The following is a 16,261-nucleotide window of genomic DNA, read 5'->3' as shown; positions in this document are numbered from 1 at the left end:
TAACACAACAAAACAGCAGAACAAAACAGCAGAACATAACAAAACATAGCAAAACAAAGCATATCATAGTAAAACAACAAAACATAGCATAACATAACACAACAAACCATAGCAGAACAAATCATAGCATAACAAATCATAGCATAACAAAACATAGCATAACAAAACATAGCATAACAAAACAGCAGAACATAACAAAACATAGCATACCACAGCAAAACATAGAATAGCATAACAAAACAAACCATAGCATAACATAGAATAGCATAACAAAACAAACCATAGCATAACAAAGAATAGCAAAACAAAACATAGCATAGTAAAACAAACCATAGCATAGCATAACATAACACAACAAAACAGCAGAACAAAAAAGCAGAACATAGCAAAACAAAGCATAGGATAGCATAGCAAAACGTAGCATAACATAACTTAAAACAAAACATAGCATAGCAAAATATAGAATAGTATAGCATAGCAAAACATACAATAGCATAACAAAACAAAACATAGCATAGCATAACATAACACAACAAAACAGCAGAACAAAACAGCAGAACATAACAAAACATAGCAAAACAAAGCATAGGATAGCAAAACAAAACATAGCATAGCAAAACATAGCATATCATAGTAAAACAACAAAACATAGCATAACATAATACAGCAAAGCATAGGATAGCAAAACACAGCAAAGCATAGGATAGCAAAACACAGCAAAGCATAGGATAGCAAAACACAGCAAAGCATAGGATAGCAAAACACAGCATAACATAGCGCATAACATAGCGCATAACATAGCGCATAGCGCAGAACATAGCGCATAACATAGCGCATAGCGCAGAACATAGCGCAGAACATAGCGCATAACATAGCGCATAACATAGCGCATAGCGCATAACATAGCGCATAGCGCATAACATAGCGCATAGCGCATAGCATAGCGCATAGCGCATAACATAGCGCATAGCATAGCGCATAACATAGCGCATAGTGCATAACATAGCGCATAACATAGCGCATAGCGCATAACATAGCGCATAGTGCATAACATAGCGCATAACATAGCGCATAGCGCAGAACATAGCGCAGAACATAGCGCATAACATAGCGCATAGCATAGCGCATAACATAGCGCATAGCGCATAACATAGCGCATAGCGCATAACATAGCGCATAGCGCATAGCATAGCGCATAGCGCATAACATAGCGCATAGCATAGCGCATAACATAGCGCATAGTGCATAACATAGCGCATAGCGCATAACATAGCGCATAGTGCATAACATAGCGCATAACATAGCGCATAGTGCATAACATAGCGCATAGCATAGCGCATAACATAGTGCATAGCATAGCGCATAACATAGCACATAGCGCATAGCATAGCGCATAGCATAGCGCATAACATAGCGCATAACAGAGCGCATAACAGAGCGCATAACATAGCGCATAACATAGCGCATAGCATAGCGCATAGCATAGCGCATAACATAGCGCATAACATAGCGCATAGCATAGCGCATAACATAGCGCATAACATAGCGCATAACATAGCGCATAACATAGCGCATAGCATAGCGCATAACATAGCGCATAACAAAGCGCATAACATAGCGCATAGCGCATAACATAGCGCATAACAAAGCGCATAACATAGCGCATAACATAGCACATAGCGCATAGCGCATAACATAGCGCATAACATAGCGCAGCGCATAGCACATAACATTGCGCATAACATAGCGCATAACATAGCGCATAGCGCATAGCGCAGAACCTAGCGCACAACATAGCGCATAACATAGCGCATAACATAGCGCATAGCACATAGCGCATAACATAGCGCATAACATAGCGCATAGCGCATAACATAGCGCATATCGCAGCGCATAGCGCAAAACATAGCGCATAGCGCATAACATAGCGCATAACATAGCGCATAACATAGCGCATATCGCATAACATAGCGCATAGCGCAAAACATAGCGCATAGCGCATAACATAGCGCATATCGCAAAACAGCAGATCATAACAAAACATAGCAAAGCATAGGATAGCAAAACAAAACATAGCATAGCAAAACATAGCATATCATAGTAAAACAACAAAACATAGCATAACATAACACAACAAACCATAGCAGAACAAAACATAGCATAACAAATCATAGCATAACAAAACATAGCATAACAAAACATAGCATAACAAAACATAGCATAACAAAACATAGCATAACAAAACAGCAGAACATAACAAAACATAGCATACCACAGCAAAACATAGAATAGCATAACCAAACAAACCATAGCATAACATAGAATAGCATAACAAAACAAACCATAGCATAACAAAGAATAGCAAAACAAAACATAGCATAGTAAAACAAACCATAGCATAGCATAACATAACACAACAAAACAGCAGAACAAAACAGCAGAACATAACAAAACATAGCAAAACAAAGCATAGGATAGCATAGCAAAACATAGCATAACATAACTTAAAACAAAACATAGCATAGCAAAATATAGAATAGTATAGCATAGCAAAACATACAATAGCATAACAAAACAAAACATAGCATAGCATAACATAACACAACAAAACAGCAGAACAAAACAGCAGAACATAACAAAAAGTAGCAAAACAAAGCATAGGATAGCAAAACAAAACATAGCATAGCAAAACATAGCATATCATAGTAAAACAACAAAACATAGCATAACAAAACACAGCAAAGCATAACACAGCAAAGCATAGGATAGCAAAACACAGCAAAGCATAGGATAGCAAAACACAGCAAAGCATAGGATAGCAAAACACAGCAAAGCATAGGATAGCAAAACACAGCATAACATAGCGCATAACATAGCGCATAACATAGCGCATAACATAGCGCATAACATAGCGCATAACATAGCGCATAACATAGCGCATAGCGCATAACATAGCGCAACACATAGCGCATATCGCATAACATAGCGCAACACATAGCGCATAGCGCATACCATAGCGCATAACATAGCGCATAGCGCATAACATAGCGCATAGCGCAGAACATAGCGCATAACATAGCGCATAGCATAGTGCATAACATAGCGCATAACATAGCGCATAACATAGCGCATAACATAGCGCATAACATAGCGCATAACATAGCGCATAACATAGCGCATAGCGCATAACATAGCGCATAGCGCATAGCGCATACCATAGCGCATAACATAGCGCATAGCATAGCACATAACATAGCGCATAGCGTATAACATAGCGCATAGCATAGCGCATAACATAGCGCATAGTGCATAACATAGCGCATAACATAGCGCATAACATAGCGCATAGCGCATAACATAGCGCATAACATAGCGCATAACATAGCGCATAGCATAGCGCATAACATAGCGCATAGCGCATAACATAGCGCATAGCATAGCGCATAACATAGCGCATAGTGCATAACATAGCGCATAACATAGCGCATAACATAGCGCATAGCATAGCGCATAACATAGCGCATAGTGCATAACATAGCGCATAGCATAGCGCATAACATAGTGCATAGCATAGCGCATACCATAGCACATAGCGCATAGCATAGCGCATAACATAGCACATAGCGCATAGCATAGCGCAGCGCATAGCTCATAGCATAGCGCATAGCATAGCGCATAACATAGCGCATAACATAGCGCATAACATAGCGCATAACATAGCGCATAGCGCATAACATAGCGCATAACATAGCGCATAGCATAGCGCATAGCATAGCACATAACATAGCGCATAACATAGCGCATAACATAACGCATAGCGCATAGCATAGCGCATAGTACATAACATAGCGCATAGTATAGCGCATAACATAGCACATAGCGCATAACATAGCGCATAACAGCGCATAACATAGCGCATAACATAGCGCATAACATAGCGCAGCGCATAGCGCATAACATAGCGCATAGCATAGCGCATAACATAGCGCATGACATAGCGCATGACATAGCGCATGACATAGCGCATGACATAGCGCATGACATAGCGCATGACATAGCGCATGACATAGCGCATAACATAGCGCATAGCGCATAAAATAGCGCATAACATAGCGCATAGCGCATAACATAGCGCATAACATAGCGCATAGCGCATAACATAGCGCATAACATAGTGCATAGCGCATAACATAGCGCATAACATAGCGCATAACATAGCGCATAGCATAGCGCATAACATAGCGCTTAGCGCATAACATAGCGCACAACATAGCGCATAGCGCATAACATAGCGCACAACATAGCGCACAACATAGCGCATTACATAACGCATAGCACATAACATAGCGCATAACATAGCGCATAACAACGCATAGCGCATAACATAGCGCATAACATAGCGCATAACATAGCGCATAGCGCATAACATAGCGCATAACATAGCGCATAACATAGCGCATAGCGCATAACATAGCGCATAACATAGCGCATAACATAGCGCATAACATAGCGCATAACAAAGCGCATAACATAGCGCATAGCGCATAACATAGCGCATAGTGCATAACATAGCGCATCACATAGCGCTTAACATAGCGCATAACATAGCACATAGCTCATAGCGCATAACATAGCGCAGCGCATAGCACATAACATAGCGCATAACATAGCGCATAACATAGCGCATAACATAGCGCATAACATAGCGCATAGCATAGCGCATAGCGCATAACATAGCGCATAACATAGCGCATATCGCATAACATAGCGCATAACATAGCGCATATCGCATAACATAGCGCATAGCGCATAACATAGCGCATAACATAGCGCATATCGCATAACATAGCGCATTGCGCATAACATAGCGCATTGCGCATAACATAGCGCATTGCGCATAACATAGCGCATAACATAGCGCATAACATAGCGCAGCGCAAAGCACATAACATAGCGCATAGCGCATAACATAGGGCATAACATAGCGCATAACATAGCGCAGCGCAAAGCACATAACATAGCGCATAGCGCATAACATAGGGCATAACATAGCGCATAACATAGCGCATAACATAGCGCACAACATAACATAGCGCATAACATAGCGCACAACATAGCGCATAACATAGCGCACAACATAGCGCATAGCGAATAACATAGCGCATAGCAAAGCATAGCGCATAACATAGCGCATAACATAGCGCATAACATAGCGCATAACATAGCGCATAGCGCATAACGCATAACATAGCGCATAGCGCATAACATAGCGCATAGCGCATAACATAGCGCATAACAAAGCATAGCGCATAACAAAGCATAGCGCATAACATAGCGCATAGCGCATAACGCATAACATAGCGCATAGCGCATAACGCATAACATAGCGCATAACATAGCGCATAGCGCATAACATAGCGCATAACAAAGCATAGCGCATAACAAAGCATAGCGCATAACATAGCGCATAGCGCATAACACATAACATAGCGCATAGCGCATAACATAGCGCATAACATAACATAGTGCATAACATAACATAGCGCATAACATAGCGCACAACATAACATAGCGCACAACATAGCGCATAGCGCATAACATAGCGCACAACATAGCGCACAACATAGCGCATAACATAGCGCATAACATAACGCATAGCGCATAACATAGCGCATAACATAGCACATAACAACGCATAGCGCATAACATAGCGCATAGCGCATAGCACATAACATAGCGCATAGCGCATAACATAGCGCATAGCGCATAACATAGCGCATAACATAGCGCATAACATAGCGCATAACATAGCGCATAACAAAGCGCATAACATAGCGCATAGCGCATAACATAGCGCATAGTGCATAACATAGCGCATAACATAGCGCATAACATAGCGCATAACATAGCGCATCACATAGCGCATAACATAGCGCATCACATAGCGCATAACATAGCGCATAACATAGCGCAGCGCATAGCACATAACATAGCGCATAACATAGCGCATAACATAGCGCATAACATAGCGCATAACATAGCGCATAACATAGCGCATAACATAGCGCATATCGCATAACATAGCGCATAGCGCATAACATAGCGCATAACATAGCGCATATCGCATAACATAGCGCATTGCGCATAACATAGCGCATTGCGCATAACATAGCGCATTGCGCATAACACAGCGCATTGCGCATAACATAGCGCATTGCGCATAACATAGCGCATAACATAGCGCAGCGCAAAGCACATAACATAGCGCATAGCGCATAACATAGGGCATAACATAGCGCATAACATAGCGCATAACATAGCGCATAGCGCATGACATAGCGCATAACAAAAGCGCATAACATAGCGCATAACATAGCGCACAACATAGCGCATAGCGCATAACATAGCGCATAGCGCATAACATAGCGCATAACATAGCGCATAACATAGCGCATAACATAGCGCATAACGCATAACATAGCGCATAGCGCATAACATAGCGCATAGCGCATAACATAGCGCATAACATAGCGCATAACATAGCGCATAGCATAGCGCATAACAAAGCATAGCGCATAACATAGCGCATAACGCATAACATAGCGCATAGCGCATAACATAGCGCATAACATAACATAGCGCATAACATAGCGCACAACATAACATAGCGCACAACATAGCGCATAGCGCATAACATAGCGCACAACATAGCGCATAGCGCATAACATAGCGCATAGCGCATAACATAGCGCATAGCGCATAACATAGCGCATAGCATAGCGCATAGTATAGCATAGCGCATAACATAGCGCATAACATAGCGCATAACATAGCGCATAACATAGCGCATAACATAGCGCATAACATAGCGTATAACATAGCGCATAACATAGCACATAACATAGCGCATAACATAGCGCATAACATAGCGCATAGCTCATAGCGCATAACATAGCGCATAGCGCATAACATAGCGCATAGCGCATAACATAGCGCATAACATAGCGCATAGCGCATAACATAGCGCATAACCTAACCTAACCAAGCATAGCACATAACCTAACCTAACCAAGCATAGCGCATAACCTAACCAAGCATAGCGCATAACCTAACCAAGCATAGCGCATAACCTAACCTAACCAAGCATAGCGCATAACCTAACCTAACCAAGCATAGCGCATAACCTAACCTAACCAAGCATAGCGCATAACCCAACCAAGCATAGAGCATAACCTAACCAAGCATAGAGCATAACCTAACCAAGCATAGAGCATAGCCTAACCAAGCATAGAGCATAGCCTAACCAAGCATAGAGCATAGCCTAACCAAGCATAGAGCATAGCCTAACCAAGCATAGAGCATAGCCTAACCGAGCATAGCCTAACCAAGCATAGAGCATAGCCTAACCAAGCATAGAGCATAGCCTAACCAAGCATAGAGCATAGCCTAACCAAGCATAGAGCATAGCCTAACCAAGCATAGCATAGCCTAACCAAGCATAGCATAGCCTAACCAAGCATAGCATAGCCTAACCAAGCATAGCATAGCTTAACAAAACACAACAAAACATAGCATAACATAACAAAACACAGCATAGCTTAACAAAACACAGCATAACAAAACAAAACAAAACATAGCATAACAAAACAAAACATATCATAGCCTAGCAAAACATAGCATAGCATACCAAACACAACAAAACATAGCATAGCATAACAAAACATAGCAAAACAAAGCATAACACACACCACACACACACAACCACGCACACACAACCACAACCACACACAACCATCTATCTATCGCCCTCACTCTATCTGTCTATCTATCTATCGCCCTCACTCTATCGGCCTCACTCTATCTATCTAATCGCCTTCACTCTATCGCCCTCACTCTATCTATCGCCCTCACTCTATCTATCTATCGCCCTCACTCTATCTATCTATCGCCCTCACTCTATCTATCTATCGCCCTCACTCTATCTATCTATCGCCCTCACTCTATCTATCTATCGCCCTAACTCTATCTATCTATCGCCCTCACTCTATCTATCTATCTTCCTATCGCCCTCACTCTATCTATCTATCGCCCTCATTCTATCTATTTATTTAGATACTGATCGCCATCACTCTATCTATCGCCCTCACTCTATCTATCTAATCACCCTCACTCTGTCTATCAATCTATCAATCTATCGCCCTCACTCTATCTATCGCCCTCACTCTATCTATCGCCCTCACTCTATCTATCGCCCTCACTCTATCTATCGCCCTCACTCTATCTATCGCCCTCACTCTATCTTGCTATTGCCCTCACTCTATCTATCTTGCTATTGCCCTCACTATCTATCTATCGCCCTCACTCTATCTATCGCCCTCACTCTATCTATCGGCCTCACTCTATCTAACACCCTCACTCTATCTAACACCCTCACTCTATCTAACACCCTCACTCTATCTAACACCCTCACTCTATCTAACACCCTCACTCTATCTATTGCCCTCACTCTATCTATCGCCCTCACGCTATCTATCTATCGCCCTCACTCTATCTATCTGTCTACCTATCGCCCTCACTCTATCGATCTATCTATCGCCCTCATTCTATCTATTTATTTAGATACTGATCGCCATCACTCTAGCTATCTATCGCCCTAACTCTATCTATCTATCGCCCTCACTCTATCTATCTAATCGCCCTCACTCTATCTATCAATTTATCAATCTATCAATCTATCGGCCTCACTCTATCTATCGGCCTCACTCTATCTATCGGCCTCACTCTATCTATCGGCCTCACTCTATCTATCGGCCTCACTCTATCTATCGGCCTCACTCTATCTATCGGCCTCACTCTATCTATCGGCCTCACTCTATCTATCGGCCTCACTCTATCTATCGCCCTCACTCTATCTATCGCCCTCGCTCTATCTAACACCCTCACTCTATCTATTGCCCTCACTCTATCTATCGCCCTCACGCTATCTATCTATCGCCCTCACTCTATCTATCTATCTATCGCCCTCATTCTATCTATCTATCTATCTATCTATCGCCCTCATTCTATCTATTTATTTAGATACTGATCGCCATCACTCTATCTGTCTAGCTATCTATCGCCCTCACTCCTATCGCCCTACCTCTATCTATCTATCGCCCTCACTCCTATCTATCGCCCTCCCTCTATCTATCTATCGCCCTCACTCTATCTATCTATCCCACTCACTCTATCTATCGCATCACCACAGCATCACTCAGCACCACCACAGCATCACTAAGGGGCACAACAACATCACTATGCGCTACCACAGGATCATTGAATGCCACAGCATCACTAGTCGCCACCACAACATCACTCAGCGCCACCACAGCATCAATCTGTGCAACCATTCAACAACAACTGGGTCAAATATGATCTCTCAATGTTTCAAGCTTTATTACAAATGTCACAAAAAGATGTTACTATTTTACCTCTGTTCTTGGATTTTCTTCATAATCAAATACACTGAACATATTCTTCACAAAAGTTATTTTCAAAAGTTTAAGCTATTGCTATTATAAATTACAAAACTTTTATTTAAGTATTAATTATTAAAAAAATTCAAAGCCATTGTTATTTGTAATATCAATACATCTAAGTCACGTGAATACAACACATATTGCATTACAAATGCTATAGGTGTCACAAGTTATAACTATTGGCATTGTAAATGACAAAGCTATTATTTTTGCTATTTTCAAAACCAACACATATATAAAAAATGTGTCATTTACAATACCAATAGCTCAAACTTTCCTAATGCGAGACCTTATGCATTGCAAATGCTTGTTTCTGAAAGTGGTGTGATCTTTTCATGTACAGCAGGCCATCATGCTCCATGCTCTCTCTCAGACATCCCTTCAAGGAGGAGAAGAGGCTGCACTGGTTGTGTCCCAAGTGGGCCCTTTGTTTCTACATTGATATGTCTAGGGGAGTACAGGGTTGGGCACTCAGCTCTTTGTTCGATTCACTGGAGTGAAAAAAGGAAAACTGGACCGGAAAGGGATCTGATTTTGATGGATTGTCATATGCATTAAAGTGTAGTTTTTCATGGCCTAAAGGTATCCTCATGAGGGCTTTTCGGCTCACTACACCAGCACAAAGACCCAACTACTGCCTTGGGTTGGGGTGTCTCTGTTTTGGACATTCAAGATGTAGCCATTTGGGGTTACACTGATACTTTCACCAGACAATGCTGTATTGATTCTCAGGTCCACAAGGAGGGTCATTTTGCCCAGTCGCTCGTGCAAGACTTCTTGGGGTAAAGTCCACTTCTTAGACCACCCCCCCTCCCTCCTGAGAGAGAGTCATTGCTTTGTTACCCAAAAAGGTGAGGAATCTGCAGCAACAAGTATTCATCAAAATAATAAGTTCATTTGGTAACATTCTTTCTGGTAGATACTCTAACAGATGATTGCTCAATGACCACCCTTTACTCCTTTATGTGGTTCCAATTTAGGCTTGGACACTGTCAGGGTTTTTTTAATCTGTCTTTCATGATTCGCATCTGAGGGCACTACAAATAATTAATGAATAAACTGACATCAGTACTCAGTGATTGTGACTTTATAGGGCTCCATGTCGTCAAGTTGAGAGGTGACATGGAGTCACAACAGAAGCTGATGTTGCCTCCCACGGACACGCAGGAGCTATTGCAAGAGTTTACACGCTAACTTTAAGTTCCCTTTTGGAACTGGTCAAGCCTGTGGATTCAGTACACTCCTTAGCCGTCCCACGGGATCTGGAAAATTTTTTGTAGTATGGCTGTGACTCCACATCAAGGCTGTTCCAATGCTCCAGAAATTACTTGAAAGCACTATAAAAATGCCACTCCCAGGTACTGATGTCAGTTGTTTGAGATTGTCCGCGACTCCAGAAGCAGAGCCCCAAAAGCAAATTGGTAGGCAGAGTGCTGATTCCTAGACTTGTAATCTTATCAAGCTAGAGTCCAACAATAAACCGTGGAGAATGGGAGGGGTGATAAGGAATCTGCAGCTCGACAGAGTCTCTACCAGAAAGAGCCTTACCAAAGATAAGTAACTTGTTCTTCTGATAGAAAGTCTAGCCGCAGATTCCTCACCTTTTGAATAGATACCAAAGCAGTATCTAACAAGAGGAGTGTTGTAGATGGACTCAAACCAGACAATAGTGCTTCATGAACAAATGGAGGGAAATAGGCATAGCTGCCTTGCAGATGACCAGGACAGAAACTTAGCCTGCTAACGCAGTGATAGCAGCCTTGGCCCTGGTGGAATGGACACGCAGCCCTTCTGGAGATTGCTTCTTCCCCAGTGCATAGCAGATCTTAATACAGAGCATGATCCAGGACAAGGTGGTACACGTCTGCACCAACTTGCATTTCTTCGCTCCAACGAATCTCACAAAGATCTGATCGTCCACCCATTGGCTTCAGTACAATTGATGCAAAGCTAAATACTCTCTTAGGATTCAAGCGATGGAGCCTCTCTTCCTCCTTAGAAGGGTGAGGCAGAGCATAGAATGCCAGCAGGGTGATGGTTTGGCTGACATGAGCGGCTTCACAACGTTTGGGAAAAAGGATGCCCTAGTAAAGAGAACCAGCTTGTTGGGGGAGAAGGTGGTGTAAGGTATATGAAAACGCAGAACCTGAAGCTCACTCACACACCTTGCAGAGGTGATGGCAAAGAGTGTAGGAAAGTGCCCCTTTTTGTCATGGTCACCCCCACTTTTGCCAATTGTACTGATCTCTTACGACTGATGTGCACTGGGTTCTTGGTAATCTGGCCCCAGTGCGCTTTCCTTTAAAAACAAGGTAAAATGGTCTAATTGTACTCAAATTGGCACACACTATAGCACTCTTGTAAGTACCTAGTAAATGCGACTAAAGAGAGCCCTTAAGGGCTGCAGCATGTATTAAGCCACCCTAAGGGACCCAACATACAAGTTACATGCAGGCCACATGACATGGTGCAAACCATGTGTGAAACCCCGACACTGCACACTCACTGTGTCTCATGCCAAAGTCACTGCATATAGTAAATGCAAGTCACACCTACAGCAGGCCTTGAAGCTTTAAGGCAGGGTGCATTATAGTACATGTGAGGGGATATCTGCATGAGCAGCTCTGCCCTTGTGCTGTCTAGTTCAATTACTAGATTTTACAAGTGAACAGGGAAGCCATCTTAAGAATATGAACAGGGAACTGGTCATTAGGAGTCACCCAGCTACATGATGGCTTTACTCAATCCTATAGTGGTTGATATCTAACACCTTGTCTTAATACATCTGTACTATTAGTGCTAGAATTATGATGACATGCACCCAGAGGGCACCTTAGAGGTGCCCACTGAAAACCCTACCAGTATCTAGTGGGCTGGCTGACTGGTATCATCCAGTCTGCCCCCACAGACACGTTTCTGACCCCCTGCAGGTGAAAGCCCACGCTCTCCGAGGTTAGAAACAATGCCTGCTCCAGAGGAAGGTGTTCACTCCTCCTCAAGCAGGATTGAGAGTGATTTAGAATACCAAGGCCAGGGGCTTTAAAGCACCTGCCGCCTTTGATATGTGACCCAGGTTTCCCCCAGATTTGAGAGATGCCACTCCTGCCCTGAGGCCCATTTGGCACCAGGACAGGTGTGAATTTAGCGATGCAGTTGGCGTGTTGCACCTCCAGGCTAGTCACACCCTTAAGGTGGGCTACCTGATGTGTTCCAAGATAAAAAAAAATGTTGCACTACCTTTTTTGGCAGAATTAGGAACTATGGGACAGGTTTTTGCCCACTCCCCACAGGAAGTGGTCAATAGGTGTTGTAGTGACCCCAGGGGTAAGTAACCCATTGGCTACTTGCCTTCACTCCCCTTAACAGCCCTAAATTTTGTATTTCGGTGGCCCCCTAACACTAGGAACTCAGATTCATCTGCCTGAAAGAAGGACAAAGAAGAGCTGAAGATGTGAGAACTGTGGACCAGCACCTAACTTGTCACAAAAACCTGCCTGGCTGCTGCTCTTCCGACAATCACTGACACCGACTCATCCAGAAGTGGAACAGCTTCCCCAAACCCTTGGAGGCTGCCCAGCTCTTCATCGACCAAGCAACATTTCCCTTGGAGTGGAGGAGCCACTTCACTGCATTAGCAGGCACCAATCGCATCTACCCGGTACAGTGTTCTGTTGACCTACGGATCCATAGAGGAAGCAGCACCATAAAAAAGAGATCTTTGTTGCTCCAGGAGGTCAGATCTGTTTCTCGGTCATGTTTGGAGACACCAAGAACCACCCAACACCAATGCAGGGGGTACCGGAGGCAGTTGCAAGCACCAACTCTAACAAAACAATGAAACAGCGAGCCAATAAAGCAGTCACACCTCCCTCCTTATCTCCCTCTAAAATTGATGTCCAAGTAACTATTGTAGAAAGCAATGTTGCATGCACATCCATTGCATCTGCTGTTAAGGATCAAAGAAGTTCAACAGATAGATGTGAAGAGCACCGCTCAGTCAAAATTCCACATAGAGTTAGTCTATTCTTTGCATATGATGTCCAAGATAATCTTTATTTTTCTTTTTTCATAGAAAATGGTACAGAACAGCCAAAGCGTTTCGTCCACTACATGTGGACTTCATCAGGGCATACATTTGTCTTTCAAGGTATTGAAACCAAAGGCGAGCCGTAATTCATCATATCATATTAGAACAATGTAGATTCCTGGTATGGACATTGACCATTTGTTCAACAAAACCCTATGTATTTAGGGGCAAGCAAATGTCATCATTATTCCTGGATATAGAGCAGAGCGGCACCTTAATCCGTGCCGTCTCCTACCTCACAAGCTGGCGTCTTTCCGTGAATCCACTTCAGAAGTGGCTCTTCCCCGTAAAGGGTGAAAAAAGAAAAATAAAGATTATCTTGGACATCATATGTAACGAATGGACTACTTTGTGTAATTTTGACTGGGTGGTGCACTTCACATTTATCTGTTGAAGCACCAAAGCTTCTTTGTGTTCAGTCGGAGCACCCCAACCTTCCAGCCTGGGCTCAAGTAAGCCAACGCTATCTCTGTGGTCCTGAGAGCCTCAAGAGCAGAGTTCTCCCTTGTGTTCTGCTGGACTGGTCCCTCAGTACCTACTTGCAGCTTTTTTCTTACCGTTTTTTCCCATTGACTTTAGCAGGTAGTGTTTAAGGCTACCACCAAGTACACTACGTCTACACCCGGACACTCCAAAGCAGATAAACTGTTGGTGCTTTCTTGGACCTTGGCCTCTACTTAACATTACTGTGTTCGAGGCCATGCCTCAAATCTCTCTCTCTCTGACAGCTTTAATTTTTTACTGGTAAACTGTAAAAATTAATAGCATCTAAAATACTTACCTGATTCCGATAATCTTGGTGTCAATAATTATATAAACCTGTGCTATTTTTCTAAATTGGTTTCGAGTTTCTTCTTGAGTGTGTATCTAATTTATTGACTCTGTGCGTACAACCAATGCTTAACATTACTCTGATAAGCCTAAACTGCTTACCTACAATACCACAAAGAGACCATTTGGGATTATTAATTTAAGCTCTGTAAGCCAAAAAGGGTCATATGGACTTTCTACTTAGTGTACCTCATTTTGGTACACTACATAAAAAGCCAGCTTGATGGTGAGGAGCCGTAAGGGACAACTGTGAAGCCGCTCAAATAAGTACACAAGATAAGTAAGGACAAAGTTGAGGTCCCACTGGGGAATAATGAAAGGAGAAGGAAACAGATGTTGCAACCGCTTCCAAAACACATCACAACAGGTGATTTAAATTAAGAAGGCTGATCAGGCACTGTAAGGGCAAGAGGGCCAAAAGATAACTTGCAACTGTGCCCAGAGAAAGGTCTTGCCGAGTGAGGGATAGAACAAATAATAACACATCAGACAGTTTGGCCTGGAGGGGGTCAATCCAGCCAGCGCCACAATAAACCACAAATATGTCTCAATGACAGGTGTATACAGTATTCATAGAGGAAAGCCACTTCATAAGAAGGCTAAAGGTATTCAGCTGTCGCTTCTCAATCTCCACACGAGAAAGTGGAGGCTGCAAAGACCGGGCTGAAGAACCCAGCTGTTCTGCTGCAAAAGCAGATCCTCCCAGAGGGGCAGCCTGATTGGAGAGTTCCACTTAGGGTGGAACACGTCTCCTAGTGAGGGGTGCCTTGGAAACTCCAATGTGCACAAGCGCTGACATTGGGTGTTCTTGGCAGTGGGAAATAAATCAATCCAAGGTACTCCACATTTGTGGAAGAGACCTTGCGCCACCTCTGGCTGCAGCAGCATTCATGATCTGCCAGGTGCCAATGGCTAAGCAAGTCTGCCCTGCAATTCAAAGCTCCTTCCAGGTGGTTTGCCTCAAAGGAAATTCCCTGGTGTACCTAGCCATTTCCAGAGGTTGAGGGCATCCTGGCACAAGGTCCATGACCACCCCTCCCCACCCCCACCCCCACCTGCTGCAGTACCACATGGTGGTAGTGGCGTGGTTGTCTGTCAGCAGCTGTACCAGCCTCCCTTTGATAGATTGCAGGAAGGCTTTTAGCGCCAAGCGGATGGCCCTCAGCTCTTGACAACCGACATTGGGCTGGGTCTCTGACAGACACCAGAGACTTCTTAACCTCCACCTCTCTCAGATGGCACCCCTCCCTCCCCCAACCCAGAATTAATTTACCAGTCACCACTTGCAGCTCTGGGTGAGGAAGGGAGAGAGGCCTGCCATTGTGACCCAATCACTGTCTACCAGCCACCATTGCAAATCTTTCGCTTTCTCCGTCGAGATCTGGACGTGATCAGAGAGGTCCCCTTGATGTTGCAGCTAATGGGACATCAAATCCCACTGCAGAATCTGTATTTGCCACCTAGTTTCCTCAACCAGCAAGATGCAAGAGGCCATCTGTCCCAGGAGCTCAAAGATGACCTCACTGAAATCCCGGACAGAGGCTGAAAGATCAAAATCCTAGCCTGAATGTCCCACACTCTCTTTCCAGGGGGAAAGGCACAAACACAAACCATGACCAGAATGGCTCAGATGAAGGGGAGCATCTGAGATAGGGTTAGGTGTGACTTCAGCACGTTGATAACGAACCCTAAAGATGACAGGAGGTTTGCCATCATCTAGAGGTGGTGGACGACTGCCTGGGGCGAGCAGGCTTTTAACAGCCAGTTGGCGAAGTTGGGGGCTGAAGACAGACACCCAAGATTTATGAAGGTTTGCTGCCACCAC

This window comes from Lissotriton helveticus, chromosome 7, assembly GCF_964261635.1.
Source record: "Lissotriton helveticus chromosome 7, aLisHel1.1, whole genome shotgun sequence".
NCBI lineage: Eukaryota > Metazoa > Chordata > Amphibia > Caudata > Salamandridae > Lissotriton > Lissotriton helveticus.
This window is presented reverse-complemented; position numbering follows the sequence as displayed.